The 9,821-nt window shown below is 41.0% G+C and overlaps 1 long non-coding RNA gene across 1 annotated transcript in view; it reads right to left on the bottom strand.

Annotated features, from left to right (window-relative positions):
• LOC311440539 overlaps positions 1-8,871 on the bottom strand; it is a 29,263-nt gene extending 20,392 nt beyond the window's left edge. Inside the window, exon 1 of the long non-coding RNA XR_014695459.1 lies at positions 8,227-8,871. This is a non-coding gene — a long non-coding RNA (uncharacterized lncRNA). The remainder of the gene's footprint in view (positions 1-8,226) is intronic.
• Between the last annotated feature and the right edge of the window lie 950 nt (positions 8,872-9,821).

Below are 9,821 nucleotides of genomic sequence, written 5' to 3' on the forward strand. Positions count from 1 at the left end.
CTCACTTCAAGGGACCAGAAATGAATTTTTCTTCAATTTTTCTTCCTACATTCTCTACTTGGTGAGTCTTATTTCACATACTAATCTTACCTCATAATTCAGATATTTATTGTCTTAACTTAAATGCATGCACAAAGAATAACCCTGTTTCCCTGTATATTGGGAACATATGTAGAGGTTTTCCATTATTCTCTTACTGTTGAGCTGTTGAACCCTGAACCTATTAAATCTGCCAGCCTCTAGCAAGAGCTTAATCACCAGAGCTTCTTGACCTGCTGACTGTTCTGCATGTTTTTGAAGGATCATCTTCATGTTCATGCTGTCCTTGTGTTATCCTTTCTCCTTCTATCCTTTAGATGTTAACACCAGTACCCTGGCTCTACAGATAAGTGCTAAGAACATCTAATATTGTGGCAAAATGAGCCAGACTTTGTGTCAAAAGAGGAAGTTGGAATGGGGAATCATTTATTTTGGAAATTCTCAAGTTTCTATTTATCAGTGTGGGTTGTTTCATCCAGTCAGCAGCTGTTAAAATTTAAGAAGCTCAAAAGGTTATTTTGGCTTGTGGCAATTAACTACATAAAATACAAGGTTTAAATCTCCCGTTTAAAAAGGAAGTGATTCATTTTTACTTATAAGCACCCAGTACTTCATAAAAGACGTTTACTCAGATTTATGTAAGAACAATTTAGTCTTATATAACGCTCTTATTGTGCCAAATCTTGAGAGAATTAATGAAAGAATAAAAGCAGTAAGTATGCATGACTAAGATGAAACAAAGTGTCCATCTACCCCTCCTATCTTTAGAAGGAAGCAAGACAACTGATCTTGCAGGAGATAGCATCGCTTAGAAAAAGTGTACAATCCATTTTGTGCAGAGATACGGTAACGTACATGAATGTGAAGCTTAGCATACAAGGTTCTTGAAGGGATTTCCTGGGTATCTGCTTCTTGTAGCTTTGTCATAGGTTGATGCAATGTGAACATGAACAGCAGACCAAAATTGTTTTCAGTTCTAAGGGAAACATTCCAACAGATACTAAAACCATGGAAAGCAAATAAGTTTTCAACTCGTTCTGTTTTACTGTTTCATCATACAGATAGAAAAAGAATGCATAGCCAACCTGATGAAGAAACAAAAATATGTTTGCTTAAACTCGCCCCCCCCCCTTGAGAATGTCACTTTTTCCTGAACCTGAGCTTTCAGAAGCAAAGTACACGTTCTATTTCCTTCAACAAGGGAGATTAGACCAAAACTACAACAAAATTTTGCCTGTCGCTATGCTTCACTAGCATGGAAGTTGGAATTTTAGAGATGAATCTACCTCTGCCTGTTTTGGAGATGAATCTACTCCACCTGTTAAGGCTAACAGGCTCCAGTCCAGCTTCAAAGAGTTTCAAGACCGTACAGAAAGCAACAAGCTACATTCACTTGTTCTTACAGTAAGTATAAGGGAGTTTAGACACATTACAAAATTTTCATTTGATAGTGGTGCTTTGAACACTTGACAAAAGAAGTGGACTTAAAAATTTGTCAAATGTGCCTGAGAAGGGTCCATCACATGCTAAGATACAGAACACTTCTTAGAAGATAGTTATATCAAAAGCTGCTAAAGACAACACTGTTTTCTGAATTTGTGTTTTTCCTTGAGCTGTTAACTGTTAAGATACATCTCAATTATCTTGAACTAAATTTGCTGTCATTTCTAAGAACAGCCTACAGGACAAGATAGTCAAGGAGACAAAGAACAGACAGCCCCGCTGGTACGGTACGGTATTGAACAGCTGTGGTTCTCAATAGCAGCTTCCCTCCCAAGTGCACTTATAAAAAGTCAACACAGTTGATAGCTGGAGAATATTCACAGTATTTTTTTTTCCTTATCACTTGTCGTGAAGGATGTACAGAAGGAAATAAGTGATGAAATTACTCACCTAGTGAGCTTAGGCAGGAGACCAACTACAGGAGCAGAGCCTTTTGAATTTGTTGATTTAAACGGCAACCTTGGCACTAGGCGAACGCGGACTGGGTCAAGGAGTTCCTGGGTACCTCAGTTATGTTTTGAATGGATTCCTGATGCTGAAAGAGACCTATCAGCTTTGTTGCTGTCCAAGAAGCAAGGTATTCAGCTACATATTTAGTTGCACCTTTGTACACTGAAAACCTTAACTAAAGCAGCACCTGTGTCCACTAACAGATTAAACAAGACTTCTAAAGACTGAGAAATGGAATACACATTTCCCACTACTAAGGCAACCAAGAACAAGAGTTGACTGATTTCCAATGCATCAACCAGGTACTTCTAATGAGTCATAGTTCATTTTACCTGCTATCATGCTATGCTGTCAAACACTTTTCTTTCAGAGCACTTGCAGCAATGCACACTGGTCCCAGATGACCTAGACAGCCTAATGCATAAGCTCCGAGAAGGCAGTAGCAACATGCCCTCGTGTATTCCTACCCATAATTTTCCCATAAATTTCCACCTATTTTCCTTGAGAATACATACCATGCACCACATCTACCAGTCCAAAGTGGTATTAATGACATATTAATTGTGCTTCTTTTGAGGTTTCCAGTAATAGTATCTTATCCTGGCAGTCTTCAGAGGTTGTATGTTCCTAATGTAGTTTAATTGTTCTGTAGAAAGGGAATTAAGCCTGGTGCATAGGAGTTCACAGAGCTGCTGGGATGAGCACTTCGGTGAAAGTGTCAAGTTTGAATAGGTCTTTACAGCACGTGAAAGACAGGTTAAGGCACATGTAATTGTGCTTCAGGATGTTTTAGTCTGACTCACTCTAAACAAATGAAGCAAGGGAAGAACTGCTGGTTTCAGCATCATTACAAACCATGAATACTACAAAGGAATCTTAAATAACATGGGAGGTGCCAGGCCCATACGATGCAGGTGTAAACCACATCTTTGCTAACACTGCAGTTGTGCTTTCAGAGCTGCGTTTTTGCCTCTCTGAGTGTCACCTGCTCACTGCTTGAGACTGAGATTATAATCAGGTCACTTGACTAGATAAAATTATGTCCTTATCCATTTTTGGAATGCAAAGACACTGTTTGCTCTGAACATCTCCCAAAAGTGACAAAAAAGACAAGAACATTTTATGTTAGAAATGGGGAGGAGGGATAAATAATTTCATAGCAACATCTAATAGTCACTGTTTCATATTTAGGAGAAACAAGGACGTTAACTGAGGCAGTGTGACAGTAATAACTGTGCAGGAATTTGAAGAAGAATGAAGCTTTTAAATAAAAATCAATGGATACTGCTTATGAAACTTCATTGTCTTTTCTCATAACTCAGGATTTCTATTTCTTTAGTTACCCTAAAGAAAAGGGGGCTAAAACCAAGCTAGTAGAATCAAACCACAGAGACTAAGTACTTCTGCTTTGTCGTCATTTTAAGTGCCTGGTTTACTCAGCAGCAGCAGGGAAGTAATAACTCTAGCGAGTCAACAGAGTACACTCTGAGAGATTCTTAGTATACTCTGAGAGTTTTAGTTCTCAGTATTCTTCCCAAGAATGTGAAATATATTGGGTTTTCTAATGAAAACCCAATATAAATCATGCTGGATGGAATGGGAAGGAGTAAATCAATCTTACAGTAAAGCCACAAATTCATCTAAGAATATATTTGCTAGTTTCTGTATAATGGAAACCCTCAGGAGAGGCTGTGCTAGCATTTGATATATAGGAATAACTAGATAATGGATTTCCAGCGCGGAAGCCTTAACATTTCCAAAATAATTCACTAGAACAGCTTCAAGTTTTTCCTTAACTGTACTTCTAGATGCATCCCTCAGTAAGTTTAATAAAGTTTAATACTATTATTTGCAAGCTTTCAACCCTGAAAAGACACTGGAAGATATTCTCTTGATAACAACCTTTTAAGGTTGGATTTAATTTGGTTAGGTAGAAGCCTGGCTCCCACACTGAATTTAAAGTGAGACTTTCAGCACAGCATATCATTTAGTATTTGAGACCAGGGTGCAGCCAGGTGGTTAAGAGATCATGATGTTTTTCCACACTTGGGGCCAGGCTATGGTTAGGAGGACAATCTGTGTTTTGGTATAGCCTTTTTTTTTTTTTTAAACCCATTATTAACTTTATGTAATTTCAGTGGAATGATGGCCCAAACCACTGACTAAAGCATTCAGCCCTGAAATATGGGCAGAGAAAAATTTCCACGTTTTGCTGTCGTAGAATTTATGTAATTTCAAGGCCAAGCATTTATCATAGCTGTTGCTAGGCTGCAGTCCTTGACTAGGCTATAAATCCCATGGACAAATGCACATTTTTGGGGCAGAAGGATCAAGGCAGAACAAGACAGTTAATATAACTTTTTACTCTGCCTTCCTCAGCATGCAATGACTTGGTTTCTCCAGTACTCACGTTAGCGTACCCAACCCAGTTTCTAGAAAGCACTGATCTTCATCGAGGAGAGGCCTTGAGAACAGACATCTTTAACCAGCAGCTCTTCAGTGCTGTTAGGACCCCCTCTGCAGACTGTGTGACTTGTAATGCTGCCAGCTTGCTTTCCCCCTCCTCAGGCTGGCAGAGCACAGCTGTAACACACTGTGACAAACCCTACAATCCCAGCAGTAAGGAATCTGTCACACTCACCTACTCCACCATGACTCAGTCATACACGTCCCAGCATAAGCAGCCACATCCCCAGAGCAGAGCCTTGCCTAGCCAATGCTTTCACCAGATTATCCACACCAGTCTAAGTATCCAGGTTTATGACTTCTGAACCCTGCTGCTCCCCACACCACACACTTGCTCTGAAGCCTGGCCATGCTCTGCCCCTGAGGAGAGTCCCTGCCCGCCACAAGGGCCTGGGCACAGCCAGCGCCACCCAGGTCTGTGCCAAAGGCCACTGAGGGGGCTGTAACAAAGACCCACAGTCTGAATTTCAGTGTGGAGTGGGACAGGCAGATGGGTGCCACTGGCTGTGAGACCTGCAGCAGCCCTTTCCAGCAGGCCCATGCTTGCACCTGTGCCAGCTACACCTGGGGCCAGGGCCTGTCTGAGCAGCAAGTCCCTACCTACAGAAAGCACAAACCAAAGCAGGGGGGTTAATTCTTAGTCCTGAGTGCAAAGATTTGGCATTTCCCAAAGGAAAGTACATCCCTGGAATAGATCAGCCTGTGCCAAGAAATAAAACTCACAGCTTATTTTTGCATCACCAAAATAAAAGGCAGACCCTGCCATCAGGCCAAGCAGGTATTGCTGTGAAACAAGCAGCAGAGGACATCTGACAGTCACAAAACCCAGGTGAGTGTACACACAAACAGATCAACTTCAGCCCACAGGTGTCTCCACACCCTTCCAAGGGCCTTCTCTGGAGCCACCAGGTGGTGGCTGCCTGTATGACTGACCACCATCACCACCAGTCTCCAAGGCACCACACAGAGCAATTAATGCCAAGCTGGAGCTAAGGCATTTTCCTTCAGTGACCTGAGAGGCAGGATCGTGTGAGGAAATGGGTGTAAGACTTGGCTTTCCATGCCTTTTCATATTTAAAAAAACACAGCAACAAAGCAAGACTAAAGTGATGTTCTGTTTGCTTGCCCCAAGCTTCAGAGCTCTGTATGACTGCAGCCATCTACAGCCTCCCTGTGCCCAACCTTTTATGAGTTTACTGACAGATTCCTCACCACTTAATTATTTTATTCATCATAATTTACCATTGTAACAGCTGGGGATTGCCATAAATTACTTCTGTGAAAGCGGAACTCACCCTATAACCTAACACAGGCATTGCTGTTGTTCAGCATCCGTGTGTGTACAAGCACTGGATAACCACAAAGTTTAATAATATTAGAAGCATTTGTTCCCCCATTTCTTGCCTTTTCTGAGACTTGGTAACCACAGGGTCCTGCTCAGGATGGCAGCATGGTGACCAGAACTGGCTCTGCCACCCACGGCTTGTCATACATAGGCAGTACCGTGATTCTGGTAGTGCCCTTCTCACAGATTTTGTGAGCCTGGGTTTGTTTGGTTTTAAATTAAGATACAGGTAATCATATTCCTCCTTTTTAGCAGGTAATTATTCCTTTCAAGTGTACTCAAAAGGAAAATCTCTTCACACACTGTGAATCAGTATTCAATGAGAAATTTCACCTCAGTTTCATTTTATATCTTATAAAATCAGACTGACAGTGTCATTTCATCCTTAATTCATCTCAAGCTGGGAGCACTGACAGCGTTAACCAGGGATGGAGAAAAGGGCCTTTTGGGCCATGAAGATCACACACGCATGGCAGATACCATGTCTGCACTGGAGCTGCCTTACTCTTTAATAGCTTACTTGTCATAATGACAGGCTTAGTGTACAAACTCTGTATTGAAGCAATCTACAAAAACAGACACTGAAAAACTCTCCAGATACTATGGCAGGGTTTTCACGTGAATCATCACGTGACCTGAAGTTCACCAGCCAGGTAAGAATTTCTGTCATTAGCACAAAGCACATCAACGTTAGCTGTGTTTGACCACTCAAGGTGTAAGAGGAATTTTTCTGTAAAATTTTAAGCCTGATGAACACTCAGCCCAGGAGCCACTGCAGAGCTGCTAGATGTATTCTATACATAGAAATGTACACGTACAGGTGGCCCCGCAGTAAAGCATCTGAGAGACAAACCACCTCCTACCAACCTCCACTTGGTCAGGCACTGAACAACACCCAAAAACCTCACCCTTAAGGAGGGAAAGCCTTCCCAAGAGCAGAGACTGTCAGCATCATCTCCAACAGGTCTTCTATTACAGGAATACAGAATGAAGATGCTGGCACTTTAAGTGGTTTTTAAAGTGTGTTAGTTATGGTAATTGCCTGTCTCTGAGGAGAGTGGAGGCTGTTTGCCCATGTGTTAAATTCCAATACTTGTGAGACGTGCAAAAGTTGTCTTACTTAAAGCAGTATCATTTCAAGAATAATTTGAAAACTCGGGTAAAAGCCTTCAGCCAAGCTCAGAGAGTTGTCAGACTTTCTGAAGAGTTTTCACTGCTCTTTGGTGCCACTCACCACCTCTATCTGTATCAGCAGAGCAAGGATCTGTACAGCCCAAATCTGCTCTTCTTATGAGCACAGTCATTTGACAAAGAACAGTGATCAAACCCCAGAGATAAAACACTTAAGGGTGAACCCTCCCCCGTCACCAGTGTTTATAAACCTTTGTGGTTTTTGAAGTTACAGTTAGCACATTTGTCACACTGATTTTTACTGTAGAATTATTATGATGCAAACAACTACAGTAATCGTCATTGAGACAGAATCAGCATTTGGCAGCAGTGCCACAGAGTGGTCTAATATAATAAACAGTTCACTTTTTTTTATCAAGTGGTTATACAGGAAAGCTGCTAGCATCTGATTCCATCCAGCACAGACCTTACAAATACACATAATCTAAATGTACAAACAAGCCCACTCATATAAACGTATTTAAGAGCTTTCGTGGGTTCAGATTCCTAAGTATTCAAGTGCAAAGAACAGAAATATCAGCATTTTTTGAAAACTAGAGCAAATAATGGTTTGATTCAAAATATGCAGAATTTTTCATAAGCTGACAGCAGTTCAGTGGAGCAGAGAAGCTGGCTCTGGCCTTCTACAGCCAGGGAAGTAGTAGCCAAGAGGGGCTGTTGGAACAGAAAGAGCATCTGGAAATGTCCAGCTCAGAAGAGCTTCCATCTATGAGTCTCATGTACATAGCGATCAAGTTCTCTGGGAAAATTACATGAAACTACTTGCCCATCTGCTCAACATTCAGCTGGCACCAAAGGTTAAATACTTTTCTGGTCAAACTTCACAATACTTAAAAAACATTGAGCTACCAGTATATACCATCACACCATATCCAGGAGGTCACAGTGGGCCAGACTCCCCTCAATTCAAAGTTTAACCAATTTCCTTATTTATTCCATAAGACATTTCAAGCCAAATTTAACTCAGCCCTATTTATCTTTCAGCACATCTTAAATAAAAAGTAATTTAAAGAAAAATATGCTTTCCATAGACGTTTTGATAGGATAACAGTTATTAAACAGACAAACGTTCTTCCCTTCAAGCCTCTCTAACATATCGGCAAACATTTGCTACCTAACAACTCAGGCTGGAATGAGGACTGGAACCACAGCATTTCTGCTATCACGTGTGGCTTGGGCTTTGGTTTTTCAATCATTCATTTCTCATAAGGCATAGCCCTCAAACTTCTTACCTTCTTTCAGTGTTTGAGCCTGTCTGGTAACATAAAAGGAGGAAGAATCCACACTTCTAAGAAGCCACTTCCTGTGGCAAACAGAGCGGAGAAACTTCAGGCTCCAGCAGAGGCAAAACAAGTCTGGTGGAAGCAGAACCCGCCCTTTGGTTCCTGTTGATCACAGCAAGTGCTACCAGCTGTGTGAGCTCAGCCAGTGCAACTTGGAAACGCCTTAGGGTAGCCATGGTAACTTGTAGGTCTTCACCTGGTGCACTAAAGTCACTGAATACAGCTTTTAAGAGCAATACTCCTGTCTCTAGAAGCATCTTAATATCTGCAGATCTAAAAAGGTTAGAAAACTTTGTATGATTAAACTAATTAGGGAAAAACACACACACACACCACACCAAGCCTTAGGTTGACACCAGCAGTTCAGCACAGGGCAAATATGCCTGCTGTGACCCATCTTGGACCTCGTCTACTACCGTGTTCCTCAAGCGGCTGCCAGACCTCCTCACAGCTGGTCCTGAACAGGTTTATTTTAACAGGCTGTCCAAGAACCAAAGCAACAGAGCAAAAGGAAAGTTTGAGTTCATTTGCACTTATTGTCTTTAAAGGAGACGACGGTGTTACTTGTGCACTTCCTCAACCTGAAGTATTTTTTTCCCCTTTATCTATTCATACTAAACATGAGCACAGCCCTTGAAATCTCATCTCTGAGCCAACTTTTACAGGAATAAGGCACAAGGTATTAAGAAACAGTAGGCTCAGTGACCACACCATTAAGACAATCTGGATGAATCACTCCCCACGTATGTTTCCGTGCGGCAGTTCCTCTCAGGTAAACAAATGCAATGTCACTCACCTTTGTAAAGGAAGTTTATGACCAATGGTATGGAGGCATTAGACTGTAAATCATGAAGAGTTTCTCTGCAAAAGGAACTGGGTTAGAAATCTAGAAACTCTCCTGGATGCTCAGCATTCTTAGTGCAGATACCAATGATATTTCCACTGGAGAACGTGTAAAAGATAATGTGGCAAATGTGAAACGAAGTGTCAGTGGCACTGGGATTTTCCTTTTCCAAAGGTGAATAAAATATAACTCCCTAAAATCTCCAAAAAGATTTCAACACTTCAAAAACTTACATAAAAAGCCCTATTTGTGGGATTTCTGATGTATGCCAGCATTGAGTATCAAGACTTAAAGTCAATTTATGTCAAAGAAATAAAACTGGAAGACTTTTTTTTTTTTTTCTTCTGGAAAGGCAGTTGTCAAATGTTTCTCCTTTCATATAAGCAATTTCCTAGCTCATTATTCCAATTCTAGTACTTCTGCTTCTGCCTATAAATGTGTAGAGGCGTTTTAAAGCTTTAATTCATTTTGCAATTCTAAATAGCTTGCCTTAATCGTTCACGTCAAACACCTATTTCACATTTTTTAAAAATTTATAAAACAATTCCGAGTTGTCATGAGGAGGAAATTTCTTAGCATCGAGATTATTAACTGGATGCAAACACCCCATGCTAATATGTTTGCTATCATTCACTTGTGGCAGGAAGCTATTTATAAGAGGCATTACATTCACACAGCAATTTAGTGTTTGCATTCACGG

The sequence above is a fragment of the Aythya ferina genome, assembly GCF_964211825.1.
Source record: "Aythya ferina genome assembly, chromosome: 8".
Lineage (NCBI taxonomy): Eukaryota > Metazoa > Chordata > Aves > Anseriformes > Anatidae > Aythya > Aythya ferina.